Source organism: Podarcis liolepis, assembly GCF_965112155.1.
Source record: "Podarcis liolepis genome assembly, chromosome: 3".
Taxonomy (NCBI): Eukaryota; Metazoa; Chordata; class Lepidosauria; order Squamata; family Lacertidae; genus Podarcis; species Podarcis liolepis.
The window spans coordinates 92,364,758-92,385,866 of NC_139557.1; the positions used below are offsets into that span (position 1 = coordinate 92,364,758).

A 21,109-nucleotide genomic window follows, 5' to 3' on the forward strand; every position below is an offset into this window, starting at 1 on the left:
GCTGGTACTGCAAAGCATAGGAAATGCAGCTTAAAATTTTACAGGTGGATTGTGTGATGGCTGAGCTGGGTGACAACACATGTAAAATCAGTCAATAAGAGAATAATGTATAGTGGTACCTCGGGTTAAGTACTTAATTCGTTCTGGAGGTCTGTTCTTAACCTGAAGCACCACTTTAGCTAATGGGGCCTCCTGCTGTCACTGCGCTGCCACTGCACGATTTCTGTTCTCATCCTGAAGCAAAGTTCTTAACCTGAGGTAATATTTCTGGGTTAGCGGAGTCTGTAACCTGAAGCACATGTAACCCGAGGTACCACTGTACAACAGAATCTTGCTCTCACAGAGGCCAACCAAGATACCTGTGAGAAACCAGCAAGCAGGATTTGAACACAAGAACGCTCTTCCCTCCTGTGGCAACTGGTATTCAGAAGCTGTCTCCAACTGTGGAGGGTGGAGCATAGCTGTTATGTGGTGCTTTTTCAAATAAATGTTTTATACTATTATTTCTGCAGTTGACCTGTCCTGCCCAGCACCATGCAGTAGCGAGGTCAAGGTTTTGCCAGCACCCACCATGGGTCTCTGCCCTCTTCCTTACTAGTGTGCAAGCTTGGGCTGAGATTTCCATGCATACTATCAATAGTAATCTTTAGCTTGGTCTACAAGTATCAGTTTAATAAGAAATTTCAGGTGCTGTCTGGAAGTACCAGCCTTATCCCTGGAAATATCTTCCCTTATCCATTCTTAGATGTTTTGAGGCCAGTTGTGGCTACACCACAGTAGGAAAAGCATTTTGCACATTCTCAGAGGCAGTCTTATTTTCTCACATATCTAGGGACAAAGAGGAAGAACTATCGTTAGCTACAGATGCTCAAGGGGTTTCTCCTCATTTTTAAGTGAACCAACCTGATTCACTCTTCGTCGACTAAACAGTTGTCCTTTGATTTTTTTAATATTTCTTTGGATTCTGCGATACAACTCTCAGTTCCACAAAGTAGTAAAATACATGTTGAAATTTGTATTTCAGGTTAAAATGTGTGTGTGTGTGTGTGTGTGTGTGTGTGTGTGTGTGTGTGATGATACAAAAATGCCTATTTTGCGAAGAATGCATTCAAGGCTATTGTGATTTTGTGTGTGAACTTTTTTATTAAATGGCAGATCAACCTAGTAATGGGATAAAATAGACATGAATTAAATAACCTGCAAAAGCAGACTGGTTGTCCCTACCAACAGTTTCTTTCCTTGAGGTCCACATGAATCTGGAGCCAGTTTTATGTCCTGTTCAAAAACAAGAAACAGCTTAATTGTTTAAGAGATTCTCTGAACTACGGGACAACTGTATCTTCACTGCCCCTGACTGTTCTGCTACAGGATTTGCCAAATCCCCAGTGTCTTGAGTGAGGCAGTGCTTGCCCTTAGGAACAGCAAGAGCACAGCTTGTCATCAACAAGAGACAGGCTTCCCATGAATTACTCTCTTCCCCAAGCAGCTGCTCGGCACTTGCTTGATGACTCATGGGGGACCTGGCAAGCCTGCCAGCACCATCAGGAACCTTAGCAGCTCACAGAGTCCTGGTGGATCATGAGTGGCACACACTGCGTGTTTGGCAGCTCTTTTGAGTGCCTCTGTGTTTCTCTGAGTCTCACTGTTGCTTGGGGTTTCCATCCCAGATTGGCTTGCAATTAAGCAGACTCCCGCACAGCCTACCTTGTTTTAATTAAAGCTGAAATGTCCAAAGTTTCTTTTTTTTTTAAAAAAAAAATATTTTTATTGATTTTATTTTCTCATAACAAATATCCAGTACTTAACATTCATTTTCCAATTTCCCCCCTCCCTGAGACTTCCCCCAACTTCCATTTCTGGTTTATTACATCAAATGTTACATTCTGCTGTTTGTACATAATACTATATTATCACCTGTTATATTTCTTTTTCTCTGTAAATAAAATTGTAAATGTTCATTTAAATCCTGCCAAAGAGTCCATGTTTTTTTGGTTGTTTCTGCAAATAAGTTGTAAAAGGTTCCCATTCTTTTCCAAAGTCACTATTGTGCTGAAATGTCCAAAGTTTCACTCAGAAGGGCAAGGCTTCCTCTTTTTCGTCTAAAGTTTCCTGGCATGTGACAAGATTGCAAGGGATCTTACCTATTTGCAGGGATCTTACCAGAATGCTACTGTCCTCTCAGGGGAGACACCTGCCTTGGAATGTGCCATTGCAGCCAATCACACCTCTTCTGGCATGTCTGTTAACCTACAACATGCAAGGAAGGTTGCTCTTACCTCATGTTTTTACTCTGCTACTTAATGATGATGATGATGATGATGATGTAAAAGGCACAGTTCTTATTTGAAAAAAAAATACATCCACAGCTCTATTTTCAACAGTTTAGGCAGAATCAGCATTCATTCCAACAGTCACCCATTCTTCATGCTCTTAGAGTTTATAATTGATTATATCACACTGGGGAATTTAAGACAGGAATAACTCAGGTACAAGGAATATAAAGCCGTTGAGATAGGTTAAAAGTTGAATCTAAAGATAGGCCATACATTCCATTCACCTAGCCTAGATGAATACTCACATTGAAAAATCATACCTGACTTAGGATGCCCGACTTAGGAAGCACATTCATTCCCTCCAGGAATTTTGGGCAGCGTAGCTTACCTCTCTCAGAGTTTCCATCCCCAGAAACTCTAAGCAGTGGCCAGGAATCTTGGGTGGGTGACATGTTTTGAATGAGCTTTAAAGGTATAGGGCCTTTCCAGATGAGCTTTTTATATACATTCAGGATGGTTTGTGCTCTTGACGCTATCAGGATTGTCACACACACTTCCACATTTAAGTTGATTTGCATCCATCCACTCTTGGGGTGGTGACATGGCATAAGCAGCAATCTGCATGGTCTGTAGCTTCCAGCAAATATCACAAAACGTTTCACACCAGAAATATTCCGGTGTAGGTTCTTTTCCCTACCACCTTTGATGCACTATGAAAATATGTAGCTTGTGTTTTGTTTTGCTGTTTCTTTGGACAGAGCTCCCAGATATTTTGCACTGAAGGTGCTGAAGGTTGATTTACAACACTGTATGAAAAGGGACGCGGATGGCGCTGTGGGTTAAACCACAGAGCCTAGGACTTGCCGATCAGAAAGTCGGTGGTTCGAGTCTCTACAATGGGGTGAGTTCCCGTTGCTTGGTCCCTGCTCCTGCCAACCTAGCAGTTCGAAAGCACGTCAAAGTGCAAGTAGATAAATAGGTACTGCTCCGGCAGGAAGGTAAACGGCGTTTCCGTGAGTTGCTCTGGTTCCCCAGAAGCGGTGTAGTCATGCTGACCAGATGACCCAGAAACTGTACGCCGGCTCCCTTGGCCAATAAAGCAAGATGAGCGCCGCAACCCCAGAGTCGGTCACGACTCGACCTAATGGTCAGGGGTCCCTTTACCTTTTATGAATAGAAAGTTTGACTAGTGAACCATTTTCCACCTCCACATAAGGTGCCATACTTCCCTATTTGGAAGGTATCACCAACAATTACATTTCAAGGTCTCCCTTCCTGCCTCTTCCTGCCAATCCACTAAGCAGCTCATCTTTACACTTCATTTGCATACGAATGAGCCAGAAAAATAATGCTGGTAGCATATCTAAGAGGACTGACAAATCAGCATGTTCATGTTCTCCAAAACAAGGTAATAGCCACATGCAGGCAGGTGGAGTCTGCTTACAACTACATTGACCCTCAGCTTATTAATCAGAAACATGTCACCAGTATTTGCTCCATGCTAAACTGAAACAAATTCTCCTTAATTAAAAAATAATTCCCACTGAGCTTCCAGCTCAGAGTAAGACCCTGTGAGTTTATTATTGTTTTGGCTCATTCAGGGAGACTGTTTATCGCAGCTCAAAGCATAACACTATTAAACCATATTAAATCCTGAATTAAATGGGATTTTAGTGGTGTCTTCCCTCCCACATTGGCCCTTTGCATAGGGGTATACATCATAAACTAGATAAATGCTTCATTAGGAATAGCATTGTTCCTTTTTGGCTGAGTCATGTGTTCTTGAGCAATTCAGAAATTTCTTCACCTTAAGAGTTTTTCCACCTTCACTAACAGTTTGCCCATATTTTAACTAGTCTCTGTTCCTGTGCCTTTAACAGGAGCTCAGCTGGCACTCATTATTATTTCTAGGATATTATAATGCCTATCTAAATGCTATGAAAAACATCCCTGATTGTTTCTGCACATCAGGATGGCTTTAAAGCTGGCTTTAAACCCATGCCAGGATGGGTTGGTTTTTTTGTCAGTTGGCAACCTTGTTCACCGAAACTAAATAAAGTTACTATCTCTGAATATTTCCACCATCCACACACTGTATGAAGCTATGGAACCTCTTAACAAATTTTGCAACATGTGTCCATTCTCTGTAAAGGATTTTTCTCAGTCCTCTTCATTTTAGGCTTGAAGCCTCTTGTGGATGCAGGTTCCATAGCTTAACCACGCGCCATGTGAAGACGTACTTTATTTTGTCTGCCCAACATTCAGCTTCATTAGGGTTCTAGTGTTACGTGGGGGGAGGGGAGACAGGCAAAATGCTTCCAGCAAGCCTTTCACCCTCATTCATCACCATCAAGCGAGTTTCAGTATGAAATGAGGTCAGTGCTGTGCCATTTTTTAAAATTCTTAACAGCACTTTGCACTTGGGAAGGGTTATACATAAAAATGAATGATAACCTTAAAAGTTGCGTAAAGAATTCAGAGCTATAGTTAATCTGGATTTTTGGAAGGAAGCATCCTGCTCATAGCCAACAGACTTATTAAGCTCTCTTCCAGCAAAGGGGTATATGCAGCCTAACATCTGAGTTATCAGGATTAAATTCAGTCCTGAGGAAAAGCAGCAACTATAAAACATGAGAAGAGGCCTTGTATTTTTCATTTTAAAAGAGAACACAGCGAGAGAACAGTAGACTCTCTGGCAGAAAATCAATTATGCCCTCAGCATTCGGTTACCTGGGTGGCTTTTCTGTCATGTTGCATTGACAATCAACAGAGCTTATGCCCCACTTCGACATTAATTTTTTTAAATAAGAGAACCCAGTAAGCTGCCGTAATACTGCTAGTAATTATGAGGCACAAGGGGAAGACAAATAACACTTGTGGCATAAATCAAAGCAAACATAATTTTCTTGCAAGGCTATTGTATTGTCATTGCAGCAAGGCAGAGGACGAGCCGTATTATCCTCTTCCTGGCTTAGCTTATATGTGCACAACGTTTTCCATCCAAAGGTCTTGTCTATGCTACCACCCTATATTCTTTCTACCCCACCTTTAATTACGGCTTGACCTCATCAAGAAACGTGGGGAATGGGAGTTTTGGGAGAGTGATGCTGAGAATCCTCTATTGGAGATCCTTAGCTCAGAGAAAGAGGACCTCCAGAAGTGGCTGGACTAAAGTGCCCATCATCCTGGTAACTGAAGCTGATGGAAGCTGGAGACCCTTGTCCCTTGTCTTGGGGACAGGCAATGGCTGTTAAACTGATTCAAATCTGTAGTGTGGATATGTCCTAAGAGGTAAGATGATCCTCACAGAAAGGAACCACTTCCCTTTGGGTTCTTCAAACAGAATAGCTTCTCTAACACTACATGTGTAGCTGAAGTAATCTTGTCAAGTATTCACTACACTGTGTTTTGCTTCAGACCTGGTTTCTCTTCTACCTGGAGAACTCTCCTGAGTCTCCTTCAGGCTCTCAGTAGGTTCCTTACCGACAGGCTCAGAATTTGTTTATTTTCAAAGTGAAACCTTTGGTAAACCTCTAAAAATAATCCCAAACTCAGGTGTCTGTTGAGTCTGAAATCACTACTCGACTGTGAGTGTATTTCATTGGTTCTCACCAGAACTGGCATTGTAGGACTGATAAGGAGGCATTTGGTGTCAGTGCTTAGGGATTTCTAACAATTTCGCTAACACAGACCAGAAAATTCCACTCAGATGTATTTCTTCTCCCCACCAGGACTGGTGGGATTTGCAGTTCAGTGACATCTGGAGGGCCAAAGATTCCCTGTGCCTGGCCTACACTGCCTGGCAGTCACTCTTCGGTTTCAGAAAAAAAGGTGTCTCTCAGCCCTACCTGGAGATGCTAGGAGCCGAACCAGGAATCATCAGCAAGGAAAGTGGATGCACTACCACTCAGCCTTCCCCTCAAGGAGGGGTGCCCAACAGATTTGTATTTTATATTTGAGCTCCCCAACTTGCCATGGGCTGTATAGGATGTCACAGGACAAGACATCAGATCACTCGGATCAATCCGAGGAACGACCTTCTGCTCCCTCTAGTCCTGATCCGGTCCCTGACACACAGCATTGGCCTACCAATTTCTCCGACCCATCGGCCACACGACAGGGGGTTGAGCACAATCTTCCCCCTGGTACTATCCTTCGCCTACCTGAGGGATACCGCATCCGACACTTTAGTGCTGGTCCTCTGTCCTCCCTTCCGGGACTGATGAATCATCACACTCGCCCACCTATGGCTGGCCCGGCTGTTTCCTCTGTTCCAGGAAGTTTGCGTCTGCGCAGATGGTCCAGTCTGTTCAAAAATGGCACCGGAAATTAGTGTGACTCATAGAACAGCTGCCTCATGCAGTATCAAGCTAAGAAGACAGTTCACATTCTCAGTTCATATTCTTTAGAGCATGCCCCTGCCTGCATGGCCCCTGCCTGCATATTATAGACAGATATATTCAATGCTTAATACCCTAACCTCTAATAGCTCACCTTGAATTACTGTATGCTAGTAGGTTAGACAGAACCACATGAACATATATACTTCTCTTCTGATACAAGGGTTGGGGTAAAGTAGGCTCCTATCCACATCCCATAGTTAATATTCTGCACTGTGGAATGTGGGGGTGCCTCTTTTAATGTTATTTACCACTCTCAAAGCTCACTCTCATTTAGAATCATAGAGTTGGAATAGACCACAAGGGCCATTGAGTCCAACCCCCTGCCAAGCAGGAAACACCATCAGAGCACTCCTGACATATGGTTGTCAAGCGTCTGCTTAAAGACCTCCAAAGAAGGAGACTCCACCACACTCCTTGGCAGCAAATTCCACTGTCGAACAGCTCTTACTGTCAGGAAGTTCTTCCTAATGTTTAGGTGGAATCTTCTTTCTTGTAGTTTGGATCCATTGCTCCGTGTCCGCTTCTCTGGAGCAGCAGAAAACAACCTTTCTCCCTCCTCTATATGATATCCTTTTATATATTTGAACATGGCTATCATATCACCCCTTAACCTCCTCTTCTCCAGGCTAAACATGCCCAGCTCCCTTAGCCGTTCCTCATAAGGCATCGTTTCCAGGCCTTTGACCATTCTCACTCTCAGTGAATTATGAGTATATATACCCTATGTTTAGATTGTAAGGGCAGACTCCTTCAGCGCTCAGCTGCGTCTGAGGAAGGAACTCCTGCTCCAGGTTCTGGTAATGTATCTTATCTTTATGTAATAACCTTGCTCCATATTCAGTATCCTAGACATAGACCAAAAACAAACCAAAAAGAATTAACCTGTTGTAATCAATAAAACCTTAAATAATTTTAAGAGAAATATTGGTGTCTATGGTAATTATTTTTTAAGACCAAGAAATTGGCTTATGAAGTAAAAGGTTGAATTGGCTGTCCTTAGGGACATACTAGATAATCTTTACTCATAATAAAAATAGATATACCCACAAGGACCCAGCACCAGTTCTGGGATGCTCTTGTAAGATCTCACAGGGCAAAAAGAGCTTTTAAACTCTCCACCTTTCAACTCTACAATTCTGTGATTCTATGTTTCCATTAGTCATTGTATTGTAATGTATTGCCGTTTTACCAGCTTAAATAGAAGCCATAATTAAAGTCTAACACATTTAGACAATGGAAAGCCTGGAATGAAATGGATCAAATAAATGAATAAATAACATTCATATTATTATAAAACATCATGTCACAGCAAATAAATGCAGAGCAATACAGAAGTTCCTGAGTCATATACCAGTCAATCACAGTAAAATACAATCAAGGATAATTGAGTGAACACATTTTTGATATTAGGTTCCTTTTGAGATGCTTTCCTGTAATTTTAAGTGCTTCAGTTATAGGTGATAAAAACAACTAAAGTGCTGTTTTTAATAACTATTTTGTTATAAAAATAAAAGGGGGGAAACTACAAGAGGAAATCAGTACTTAAAACTGCCACCCCCCTACCTGTGGGAACAGAAACTGACACTGAGGCAATTAAGAGAGGATATTAAAGAGGCAAGTAATGGGGGCCAGAGGCATTCTTGAGAAATAAAGATGGTGGCTGACACATTCAGCAAAATTGTGAGAGAGGAGAGGGATACTGCTGCAGCTGCCTCACGAGTGGGGGTAGGAACAGGCAGTGTCTGAAGTGACCAGGGAGAGGAAGACACAGTGATGGGGGTGGAGCAGAAGACAGATGGCCACCAACTTGGATGACTTTAAAGAGAGGATTGGCCAAATTCATGGAGGGAAAGTCTATAAAGAGCTTCTAGAAACATTGAGTATGTTCTCTTCATTGTCGGAGGCAGTGCACCTTTGATACTAGTTGCTGGAAATCACAAGTGTGTAGAGTGTTGTCGACCCCAGGTCATGGTTTGGGGCTTTCCATAGGCACCTGATCAGTTTCTGTGAGAATAGATGCTGGTCTAGATGGGCTGTTTGTCTGATCCAGCAGACAATTCTTATGACAGGGTAGGGGGAAGAATAGGGCAACAGAGCACGGGGTTAAGATGACAACCAAGGGAGTTGGGGAGGAAGTTACTGCAACCCAACAATTTCCCTAATGGAGGATGGTAGAGGAAGAAGATGGAGTGATTGGCTGCTAGTTGGGAGAAAAAGATGGGAATGACAGAGGTGCTTGTGTGTGAGAGAAAAAATAAGGTGACAGAGAGTGAGCAAAAACCCAGAGAGAAAGTAGCCCCTAGAGAAAGAAAGATGGGGGTGAGGAAGCAAGCTCATGAGTCAGAGACAAATACCTTTTGCTTTTCCACGTAGTTAGGATAAAAGTGAGATCCCATAGAACTCAAGTGGGTTCTCTTGAATTCACATGCTTTTTACAATGGATCCCCACAAAACCATCAAATCTAAGCTTACACTGGTGTCAGCAAAGTCGCTTAAACAATGCAGGTGGAGTCCAGAGGGGAAAATATCGCTATAGTGATGTTTAAAGGAGGGTGGAAGGCACTTCAGAGAGTGGTTTGGCAAACAGTCCTCTCACCTTCCTCTAAAAGTGTGAGGCACTGTGGGTTGGGGCAAGCTGTAAGGGAAGGGATGTGGTTTGGGGTGAATTGTGAGGGGATAGGTAGGGAGTGCGCAAGACATAAAGGGAGTAGGGTTTGGTCAATTATAAAGGGAGGAGGAGTTGGCCAGGTGTGAGGGAAAGGGGTTAGGTGGTAGGTGGGTCTAGCAAGCAGAGCAAACAGGGACAACAGCCTCTCGTTGTTATTATTAAACCTATTACCAGCCCTTCAACAGCATGTCCCAGAGTGGACTATGACAATTTAAGATGCAGAATTAAAAACAGTTAAAACAAGTTATAGTTAGAGGAATGAGGCAGGTCCTGAAAATGCACATCTCAGCTGTCAAGCCACACGTGAAAACTATATGACACCTGAACAAAGAAAGCTGAGTTGATTAATCACATGGGTGCTACATTAATTAATTGAATCCACAGCATTTTGCAAATGAATATTTTGAAAATTATTCTGAAGAAGAGGAAACTTCCTTTTGTTTTTAACTGAGGCACACGTTTGTCCTTACGGGAACCCTCAGACACAGGAAGGAATGCATCTTATAAGAGGGTTCCTGCAGTGACAAATGTGGGCCTCAGTTAAACATGCAGGATGGGGGTAGCTCCACTTCTTGGTTCATTTTAAACATTATTAATCAATTCCATTGCCTCTAAGGGAGAATAAATTTTCTTAAGGTGATCCCACACTTGCTTGCATTGCTTGAAAGTATTTGTATTTTTCTTCTGAAAGTAAAAGAAAAGACAGAGATGTCACAGTGGTAACTATTATCCTGTCTTTGAATAAGTGTACAGTGGTACCTCAGGTTAAGTACTTAATTCATTCCAGAGGTCCGTTCTTAACCTGAAATGGTCTTAACCTGAGGTACCACTTTAGCTAATGGGGCCTCGTGCTGCTGCCGCACGATTTCTGTTCTCATCCTGAAGCAAAGTTCTTAACCCGAGGTACTATTTCTGGGTTAGCGGAGTCTGTAATCTAAAACGTCTGTAACCCGATGTTCCACTATCTGTTGTTCATTTGTGGTGTTATATCATATATGTGTTTGACCAAACTGCGGGAGGCAGTGGAAGACAGGAGGGCCTGGTGTGCTCTGGTCCATGGGGTCATGAAGAGTCGGACACGACTGAACAACTAAACAAAAACAAATCATATATGTGTTGTTTGTTTGTTTGTTTGTTTGTTTGTTTGTTGAATTATTTATAGCACAACATGTATTCCTTTGGATTGTCAGAAAACCTCAGCCTAGTGGTTTGGACTGGCTCCCCAGATCTGCAAAGTGATCTGTAAAAACTGCCACTTGCTCCCCCCTCTCTGCTGCCACAGAACCTTCTCTTCTCCTCCCTGTTCCAAGGGGGCAACTGTGATAAGCAAAGATAGCAAACAGAAGCTTGAGATACCATCAGATAAGGGCCAGTCCTCATTTTACTCAGCCTACAACTTTACAGTCCATTTGGTGTCTAGCAAGTTAGAGGGGGAAAGGCTGGAACTCCCCAATCCCCACAGGAGGATCGAGGTGGAAAGCAAACTAGTCAAGCAGATGGCAGAATCCTGCTTTTGCACTCTAATAACCAGCCGCAAATAATGATCTCAGTTTCTCGGTGTCAAATCCACCCCCAGCCCCTCATCCCTGAAAGGTCACATAAGCAGGATTCAGAATTAACAACAGGGTCACCTGATTATTCTTGCCACAATAGTTGTTTGTTATGGTTGCTCAGTTGCATTATTTTTGCAAGACCTCGTTTACTGCAGCTACAATTTATTCTTTAGAGAAAGCACGTTGTCATTATTGCAATTAAATTGTTCACATGCTGGCAATGTACGGGCGGTTGACGACCTTTGTGTTAAAATTTCTATAGGCACACTCTGGGTAACAAAACTACTTTTAGATAATAATAACTATGCTTTTCCAGGAGAGGTTTTTTTTTAATCTCCAGAAAGTCATTTTCCACAGTGTGTTTCCAACACAGCTCATTTTCATCAAGTAGTTGCTAGGAGGAAGGTGGGGGAAGCATTGGATATGTTAAAAATATACCCAAACAGGAACTGTTATTTTCTGCAACACTCTTGATATAAGTTTTACTTGACTCACAGGACAAAAGCTTGATTTTTAATTTTATGGCTTTGAATTCCCAAAATGTGTTGGAAAAGACAAATTTGTCAATGCAGGAGAAAAACGGATGTGGCCAACTACTTAAAATGCAATCCTAACCACATCTACTCAGAAGTAAGTCCTGCTGAATTCAATGTGGATTACTCCCAAGTAAGTGGGGTTGGGATTGCGGCCTTAACTACTCATGTTGGTGTTACAACCACAGAATATTTTATCTTGCAAAGTTTAAATTATCTTAAACAGGGAGGTTGCTAAGCACTTCAAAGATTGGGAGGGGAGAGGTATAGACACAAATTTGCAAGTGCTAGTTTATATGTATAGATGAATATTTAGAATGTAAAGGTTATATAGAAGGCAGCCGGACAGTTGCATCCAATTCAGCAATTTATTCAATTAATCTTCAATTAACTGGCATCCTGTTCCAGATCTATAATTTGCTTGTCCGTATTTAATTTCTCAACAGATCTTACCCCAAATCAGTTTAATCCCCCAAAGACCCTCATTAATAACTCTCAAATCACCTCTAAATCAATTCCACATTCTAGAAGCGAAAGATGTAGAAGTGAGTAAGATGGGAGAGCACGATAACCTTTCCCATAAATTTGGAAATCTATGGGGTGATGGGTCCCTTGTTAACAGTCCCCATGGAATTCAATAGGGCTTATTTCTGAGTAACGTACAGTTTCTTTGGCATTGAACCAACCCTAGAAATTGTGATACCAGGGACCCCTTCTGAACCAGAGTAAGACGCTTCTTACCGTATTTTTCACCCTATAGGACGCACTGGCCCATAGGACGCACCTAGTTTTTTGGGGGGGAAATCAAGGGAAATTTTTTTATTTCCCCCCAGGTTTGCGCAGCAATCCCCAAGCTAGAAGAGGGAGACGGAGCGCTCCGTCTCCCTCTTCTGCCTTCAGAGACAGCTTGCCCCGCTGTCCCCCGAGTTTGTGGGGCTGGCCTTCCCCCCCCAGCCTCCAGATCAGGTCGGGGAATAGCGGGGTGGCAGCGCTCCGCCATCCCCCTTTCCCCCAAGCTTGTGGGGCTGGTGGGGGGGGGGGAGAAGCAAGCTTGTTTCTACCCCCCCCCCGCCAGCCTCCAGATCAGCTCGGGGAATAGCGGGGTGGCGGCGCTCCGCCATCCCCCTATCCCCCGAGCTTGTGGGGCTGCAGGCTGCTGCCCACAAGCCTTGCGAGCCCGCGGGACATCCCTCCGGGCTTGCAAGACTTGCAGATAGCTTTCTGAAGCCTGGAGAGCGAGAGGGGTCGGTGCGCACCGACCCCTCTCGCTCTCCAGGCTTCAGCGAAAGCCTGCATTCGCCCCATAGGACGCACACACATTTCCCCTTCATTTTTGGAGGGGGAAAAGTGCGTCTTATAGGGCGAAAAATACGGTAGTTTAGTTAGGTGCTATTTCTTAAATCACAATACTTACGTGCCCACAGTAGTTTTGCAAGGGAGGAGGATGGGGAGAAAACCAGAACAACTTGGCAGCAACCCTGTGACCACTCATTGGCCTCTGAGCAGCCCCACAAGGAGCACCAACCACCACTGAGGGTGGAAGCATTAAAAAAGAAGTTGCCTGCAGTCAGACATTCTACTGTCCAGAATTTTACAACAGCTTGCAAGTGCCCTTATTTGCATTTGAAATCATGTCCCACATAACTTTCTCTTTTTTTTAAGAGTCTGCATTTCCTGCTTATCAACCCATAAAGCTTAATTGAGCTGGAAATATTCCCTTCTTAGTGTGTCAGTCAGACAAGTGTTACCCTTTTTTAAGAAACCATGCAAGCCATCTGAGAGACAATAGAGTCCTTCTGTTCCTTCAATGCTTTGATGAGATGTATTACAGATTTTCCTACTTGGTGCATTCATAATGCGTCTCCCGACCAAAACAAAATGTATATGCCATATCGTCTGGTGAGTCTAATATGGATGTTCTTTAATGACACAGGATGCGGGGAGAACACAACTTCTTCCATGTGTTGAAATAAGGTATGGAGGGGGTTGTGGAGCTGGGTGGGCCAACTCCAATTTCTCTGTGCACTGCCACATCTCCTTGCATCTCTAAGACGCCTCCTGACATCCATGCAGTGAAGCTACAACAAAGGGAGTAAAACTTGCTGGGGTGGTGGTGGCTTCCATTCAGGGAAAGACGGTTTGGCCAAGGGTCCCTCTTTAAATAGAGGATCTCTATGCACATCCATCCATCCATGCATCTACAGTACATGGAGCCTAGTCCATTAGGGCAAATTCGGTATTGTTCCACCAAACTTGCTTTGCCTCCAGACAGGCACCACCTGCCATCTTACTTGCATCCAGTCCGGGTTGTGGCACTCAGTGTTGCCATTATAGAACTAAGCAGGGAGGAGGAGGGGGGCAGAAACTGGAACATACCCTCCAACATTTCACTGATGAAAATAGGGATGTCCCATTATTATTATTATTGTTATTTATACCCAAGCCATCTGACTGGGTTGTCAAGCCACTCTGGGAGGCTTCCAACATACACTATTATAAAAACATAACTACGGTAAATTATTTTTTTTAAATCCCTATACAGAGCTGCCTTCAGATGTCTTCTAGAGGTTATATAGTTTCTTATCTCCTCTGCTACGGGGTTGCATAATTCCATGTCCTCCAGTGAAAATAGGGACATCCTAAAGAAAAGCAAAACGGGACGTGGGAGGCGCTATGGGTTAAACCACAGAGCCTAGGACTTGCCGATCAAAAGGCTGGCGGTTCGAATCCCCATAATGGGGTGAGCTCCCGTTGCTCTGTCCCTGCTCCTGCCAACCTAGCAGCTCAAAAGCATGTCAAAGTGCAAGTAGATAAATAGGTACCGCTCCAGCGGGAAGGTAAACGCTGTTTCCATGCACTACTCTGGTTTGCCAGAAGCGGCTTAGTCATGCTGGCCACATGACCCGGAAGCTGTACACCGGCTCCCTCAGCCAATAAAGCGAGATGAGTGCCACAACCTCAGAGTCGGTCACGACTGGACCTAATGGTCAGGGGTCCCTTTACCTTTAAAGAAAAGCAGGACATTCTGGGATCCAATCAGAAACTGAGACGCCTTCCGTAAATCCAGTACTGTCCCTGGAAAATAGGGACACTTGGAGGGTCTGCTAGAATTAGTTGGTTTCTGCCTGCCATTGGCTCTGGCTCTGCCTACTGTTTGGCTCCCTGCCTTCCAGCCCACCAGTTCCAATGGGCATCAGTTGCCACTGGCTTGAATGTGCAGGTGATGACAGAGGAACAGAGCTTGCTCACGATTCCCTCCACACCTTTCCATGCCCAGAGGGGGGTCATGCAATCTCCCTTAATAGTTCAGCCAGATGAAAATAAAGCAATGGCTCAGAGAGCATGTGCAACAGCTTCATTACCTCTTATGTTTTTCTGGCTGAAATGTATTGTGGTTGCAGAGGAGGGGTTACTAGGCTGGGATTTTCTTCCTTTCTAATTTTCTCGCCTATAGGGAGGTAACACTTGCTATCTGGATTTATATAGCCATTTCGTTTGCTGTGGTTACAGGCTTTAATCACTGCAGGGAAGTAGGAAAAGTTCTAGTTTATTGGCTGCAATCTGGAAAAAACAGCGCCACTTATTTATCCCAATTTTCTTAAAGAGCTTCAAAGTGTTGCTGAAATAAAGTGTTAGGAAGCTGCTGGGGCAGCATTTGGAAACCCTTGAGGGGCAAGAAAAATGCAGCCTTCTATTTTAACTCTCTTAAAAGATTTCTGCCTCTGGTTTGTTGCCTTTGTTTTTGTTGTTATGTGTGCCAGGGGACCTTGGCTGTAGTTTAGTAATTTGGGAGCCTCTTGAGGTCCTGCAGATGTTGCTGTAATAGCTCATAATTGGGAGTTTATTCCAGGCATGTTGGGTAACCACAAAGGACAGTTTTTGAAAGAACTGCTTGATCATTGTCTCTCCACCCCCCCCCCCCAACTTAATCCAGTTCAACAGTTTTCTCTTGCATTGCATTAGTGCTATTGCTGCTGGTGACATTTTATATCCACTTCTGTATTCTGTTCATCAAAGGTTTGTATTGTCTTCTGCATGCATCTGGCTCAAGCGCAGTATATCAGCCAGCAACTTTAACTGCACAGGGGCACAGAATAGATCAGGGCAGCCTCAAATTTCACAACTTGCTTGGTAGCCCTAAGGTAAAGGTAAAGGGAGCCCTGGCCATTAGGTCCAGTTGCGGACGACTCTGGGGTTGCAGCGCTCATCTTGCTTTATTGGCCGAGGGAGCCGGCGTACAGCTTCTGGGTCATGTGGCCAGCATGACTAAGCCGCTTCTGGCAAACCAGAGTAGCACATGGAAACGCCGTTTACCTTCCCGCCGGAACGGTACCTATTTATCTACTTGCACTTTGATGTGCTTTCGAACTTCTAGGTTGGCAGGAGCAGGGACCGAGCAACGGGAGCTCACCCCGTCGCAGGGATTCGAACCGCCGGCCTTCTGATCGACAAGCCCAAGGCTCAGTGGTTTAACCCACAGCGCCACCCGTGTCCTGTACTTGGTAGCCCTAGGCGACCCAAAATTCCATGTAGGCAAGTGAACAGCCTGGCAGAAGAGGTGTGGATCATTCCATTCTTCCTTCACCAGCCTACTTGGTTTCTATACTAGACATGGAGGAAGGAAAGTCTGACTAGTGCAGAGTAATCCATCCCAGCCTGCTAGGTGGAGTTTGTACCTTTTGTGGGTTTGTTTATTTATCTGCAAGGCTGATTTAGGAGTACATGTTATACACAGGAGGAGAGGGTCTCTTAAACTAGTACAAAGGGATTAAGAAAATAGAATAACTCTGCTGGACCAAAGGTCTGTCTATTCAAGTAGAATCCTGTTCCCTACAGCGGCCAAAAAGATACTTCTGGGATTCTGGAGATAAGAGCATGAAAAGCTCTCTCGCTAGATATGAGGGCAATCGTCTTAACTGCTCCCTAGGAGCTGTTATTATTCAGAGGCCTGCTGATCTGGAAGATAGCATATAGCCATCATGTGTAGCCAACAATATTCCTTTTCTCCATAGAGATCACCAGACTCTTTGTTTGGCAAGTTCTAGAACACCGTTGAATCAAGCTGCATTGTTTAACGTCAAGCAGGTGCAGGCCTGCCATGTCTCCAGAGACGTAATAACTGCGCCTGCAGCTTCAGATGAGATCCAACTTTTGTGTCTGCTCAAAAATAGACTTGGAAATATGGATTCTCGGCTAGACCCTGCCAGCCACTCAACCTCCTGCTGTCTTCATTATAATAAAAGAAAACTCATAAAACATTGAAACAGCAAATAAATAGCTCTGCCTTGTTGGCCCCTGAAGTTCACCAGATCAAAAACACAGGCTGCAATTACTATAAAGCACACTGCTGGTTATATTTAAAGTGGTAACGCTGGGGAGAGCGATGACAGACTCTTCTTAGCTTCTGGCCTGGCCACACTGCACTGGGAGGAACAAAACACAACAAGCCTTGGATTACTATGTCGTCCATACTCACAGCTGTAGTTTGCTTCTCTCCAAAGAACCGTAAACAGTAATCAACACTTGTTCTTGTCTTAACAGTATGTAGTTTGTCTGGGGGAGACAAACCACGAGCCCAGGTTCCGATGATACTACAATCCAAGACTTGTACTTTGTTGCTCCTGCCAAGGCCAAGATCTGGGGAGAAATGATGTAGGAATTCCTGAGCATGCTGCTCGTTTACATCAAACCACAGTTAAACCCAGCTTAACTGTGGTTTAACGTGATCTGTGAATACAGCCGTTCTTTGCTCTTGTGAGAATAAAGATACCGTTCCACAATTCCACCCCTCTGTTGTTTTAAAACCACTTAGTCTCTTTATTTCCAACTTTCAAAAGGCTTTAATTGATAGTTTGTATTACATCCATTCACCTCACATGAAAACAAGAGAGTTAAATGCACTCAAACACCACAAGGGCATTGGCAGGCAATGCTTCATGGATTTGTCAACTTTCACAGCAAGTTGTTTCAAAATCTCCTCCGTGTTTCTATGGAAACTGCAAAATGGCTGTGAGCCTGTAAGCCACACCAAAGCACTCTCCCTGTAGGGCACATTATTTTCTACATGCCCTGTGCCTCATACCAGCTTGTCCTTAGAATTAGAAATGCTGCCCATTCCCAGCACCTATAGGGAGCCAAAGTTTTGTTTCTTTCAGGAAACAATTCTCCCTGCCTCCTTCATAACCTGTACCAGTGAAGTTCAGAGCTCCAGCATTAATATAAACAAGATAATAAAAACCAGCATTCCAACCCAATTTTCACAGGGTTTTGGGATTCATAATCTCAGACACGACCTTTCTGGATGGTATCATCTTCCAGGAAGACTTTTGGAAACCTCCTTGAGATATTCTGCTTCCTGCTCATTAAATCGTGATCTTATTTAACTTACTTGTTCCAGCACAACTAAGGCTGTGTACAGATTTTTGGCTTAAAATGTGTCTGGACTGTGTTTTCCCCCTTCAATTGGATCAAGGTTGGTTTTGAGGGAAGTTAATCAAAAGACAACATTTCCCTTCAAAAAAAAAAAGAATGACAGGATCGATACAGGACAGATATTGACATGGACCTCTGGGTTCTGTGAGGATCTGACATACATGGGCAGCCCCAGATAGGGGAGGAGGAGGAGGAGGAGAGGGGCTTGAAGGCTGGTGACCAGGAAAAGAGGACAGAAGTCCTCACCTTATGACACTAAAGAGACAGAATCAGAACTAAGGGCTCTCTTCATTGCCCCTTCTGCAGAGAGCAGAGCCTCATGGGGAATGGGGGAAGTCTTCGACCAACCAGTGGAAGAGACTCCGCAGGAAGATGAGGTGGCAGAGCTAAAATCAAGAGGTGCAGAATACAAGTTTTGTCACCAAGAACCATGCACCTTTGTATGCAGGAACACTCCCATCCAGGACTACTGTGTCCAGTTCTGCATACCCCAGTTTAAGAAGAGTATTCACAAGCTGGAACATGTACAGAGGAGGGTGACCAAGATGATGAAAGGGTCAGGATACCAAGCCGAAGAAGAAGAAGAGGAGGAGGAGGAGTTTGGATTTGATATCCCGCTTTGAAACCCTAAGGAGTCTCAAAGTGGCTAACAATCTCCTTTCCCCTCCTCCCCAACAAAAAACACTCTGTTAGATGAGTGAGGCTGAGAGACTTCTAAGAAGTGTGACCAGCAGCTGCATGTGTAGGAGCAGGGACGCGAACCCAGTTCACCAGATTACAAGTCTACCGCTCTTAACCACTACACCACACTGGCTCGGTTGAGGAACAGTTGAGGAAGTTAGGTATGCCATGTTCAAATAATGGAACTGATAGTTTTTCTCCCCCCCCCCCCTGCAAAGAAATAGCAGAGAAATAATCTCGGTGCTGTGCTGGAACAACAGAGACTTTTTGTTTAATTAAAAATGAAATAAGAAACTATAAGGCTAATATTATCCACTATGGATGGGTTGTTTTTTTAGTTGCCCTGCCAAAGACAGATCTTCCTCTGAAAGAATTGAGAAGCCATTTGAATCCTGAAAATCTATTTTATTATTGAGAATTGTCCTGGTGGGTCACAGTGGTTGCTATCATCATCACCATCACCATTTCACCTCTTAATATAAGCAGGGGTATGGGCAGGTCTCCTCCTATGCTTGCATTTATTACTGTTTCATAAGAACATCAAGAAGCCTGCTGGATCAGCCATCTAGTCCTTATGCACTTTCCCCACTTGTCGCTGCTATTCAGAAGCGGACAGTGAAAGTGCAACTCAGTCATTGTGTCTAGTAGCCTTATTTTCCATTCATCTGTCCAATCCCCTTTTAAAACCATCCAAGCTAGTAGCCCTCACTACCTCTTGCAAGAGCAAATTCCTATGCACTTTGTGAGGTAGCATCTCCTTTTGTCACCCAAATCTGCCAACATTCATCTTCATTTGACGTCTTCTAGTCCTAGTCTGATGAGAGAGGAAGAATTCTTCACACCATTCCTTGGAGTGTAAGTAAGTAAATTTTTATTTATACCCCGCCCTCCCCAGCTAAGATTGGGTTCAGGGCGGCTAACATCAAATATCAAATACATTAAAACACAATCAAACAATTGATTAAAATACAGCTTAAAAATTAGAATCAGGATAAAATTAAATGACTGCCCACAAATTACAACCATAGGGGTCGGGAACCTCAAGTATTCATCAGGGCCAGCTATCCATGTTGGTTCCACATGAGCCGATAAAAGGGCCAAAGAGGTAACTTACAGGGTCCCATAGAAGGGGGCCAAACTGGGCCCAGACTGAAGTCCAGGCAGACCCAGTTTGACTCTATGGGACCCTCTATGGGACCCTGTAAGTTATCTCTTTGTGTGTGTCTGATTCTGGTCAGCCCTGCTTAAATGCAGAGAAAGCCAATGCTATTATTTTCATTTATTTTATTTGAAGTCCCACAAGCCAGCACTGGGACGCGGGTGGCGCTGTGGGTAAAACCTCAGTGCCTAGGACTTGCTGATCGTATGGTTGGCGGTTCGAATCCCCGCGGTGGGGTGAGCTCCCGTCATTCGGTCCCAGCTCCTGCCCACCTAGCAGTTCGAAAGCACCCCTAAGTGCAAGTAGATAAATAGGTACCGCTTTCTAGCGGGAAGGTAAACGGCGTTTCCGTGTGCTGTGCTGGTGCTGGCTCGCCAGAGCAGCTTCGTCATGCTGGCCACGTGACCCGGAAGAGTCTCCGGACAGCGCTGGCTCCCGGCTTCTTAAGCGAGATGAGCAAGCAACCCCAGAGTCGGTCACGACTGGCCCGTACAGGCAGGGGTACCTTTACCTTTACCTTTAAGCCAGCACTAGATCATCTTACTTTGATCCACTGATACTTCTGGGAGTCTTCTGTTTCAAACTGGTCCCTGTAAAGAGTCACCTATGCTTCTGTTTGATTAAACTATATAAAGGCACCTCAAATATCATAAACTATAGGATACGAGGTAAAGAAGGGGTTATAAAACATGAACTCTGTATTCCTCTACCCCTACCCCAAAGCACAGCTTCTTTTGCCAGCAGAAAAGTTCATCTTCTCATACTATTTATCTTCACTTGATTTGTCTGACATTCCATGCAACCAACAGCTCCTGAACCAGAATGAAGAGAATCACACTGACTGCTAGATTCGAAAGCTTGTCACTGAAAGCCAACAGAAGCTAGTGACACTGTCACACATTTCACACTCCTGTCAACAGTAATTTATGGCCCTTTTAATGAATGTTGCAGATTAGTCATATAGTGGGTGATTAGAGAAGGACCAAGAATGAGCCACAGTTCAACTACAGAGATAAGGAAAGCACAATATGGGAATTCTCAGTGACTGCCAATGGGGCTAGTTTCTCCATCAGAAACTGAAGACACTATTAAAGATACAAGAGGAGCCCAGGTCAGTTAGTAACCCCAGAGAGGTGACATCCAAAAAGTTGCCTCTCCAAGCCCTGCTATATGGTATTTGTGATGTACACCCCAATTCTAATAGTGCTGAAAAAGTTCCATGGGCACAGTGCTTACCAATGGCTGGTTTCCTTTGAAAAGAGCTCACTGGAGACTGGTTGCCATTTTGTAATATTGTGCTTATTTTTCATCATCATCTGTTTATCTGTATGCCACTTTTCCACAAAAATGTGCCCAAAGAGGCTCACAACATCTCAAGAGAACAACTAACAGTTCAAATATATATAT

At 43.9% G+C, this 21,109-nt stretch overlaps 1 long non-coding RNA gene across 3 annotated transcripts; it reads right to left on the bottom strand.

Annotated features, from left to right (window-relative positions):
* Positions 1 to 651: 651 nt before the first annotated feature.
* LOC310703687 lies at positions 652 to 20,775 on the bottom strand. 3 transcript variants are annotated; one of them, XR_014524308.1, is made up of 7 exons: positions 20,413 to 20,775; positions 19,311 to 19,357; positions 18,109 to 18,248; positions 16,907 to 17,067; positions 6,437 to 6,579; positions 2,277 to 2,338; positions 652 to 828 (listed from the first exon to the last, which is right to left on the bottom strand). It is a non-coding gene; the product is annotated as an uncharacterized lncRNA (long non-coding RNA). The 3 variants fall into 3 exon arrangements; XR_014524309.1 differs by lacking the exons at positions 16,907 to 17,067; positions 18,109 to 18,248; positions 19,311 to 19,357; positions 20,413 to 20,775 and adding exons at positions 7,397 to 7,521; positions 16,024 to 16,843; XR_014524310.1 differs by lacking the exons at positions 16,907 to 17,067; positions 18,109 to 18,248; positions 19,311 to 19,357; positions 20,413 to 20,775 and adding exons at positions 7,397 to 7,521; positions 12,845 to 12,920.
* Between the last annotated feature and the right edge of the window lie 334 nt (positions 20,776 to 21,109).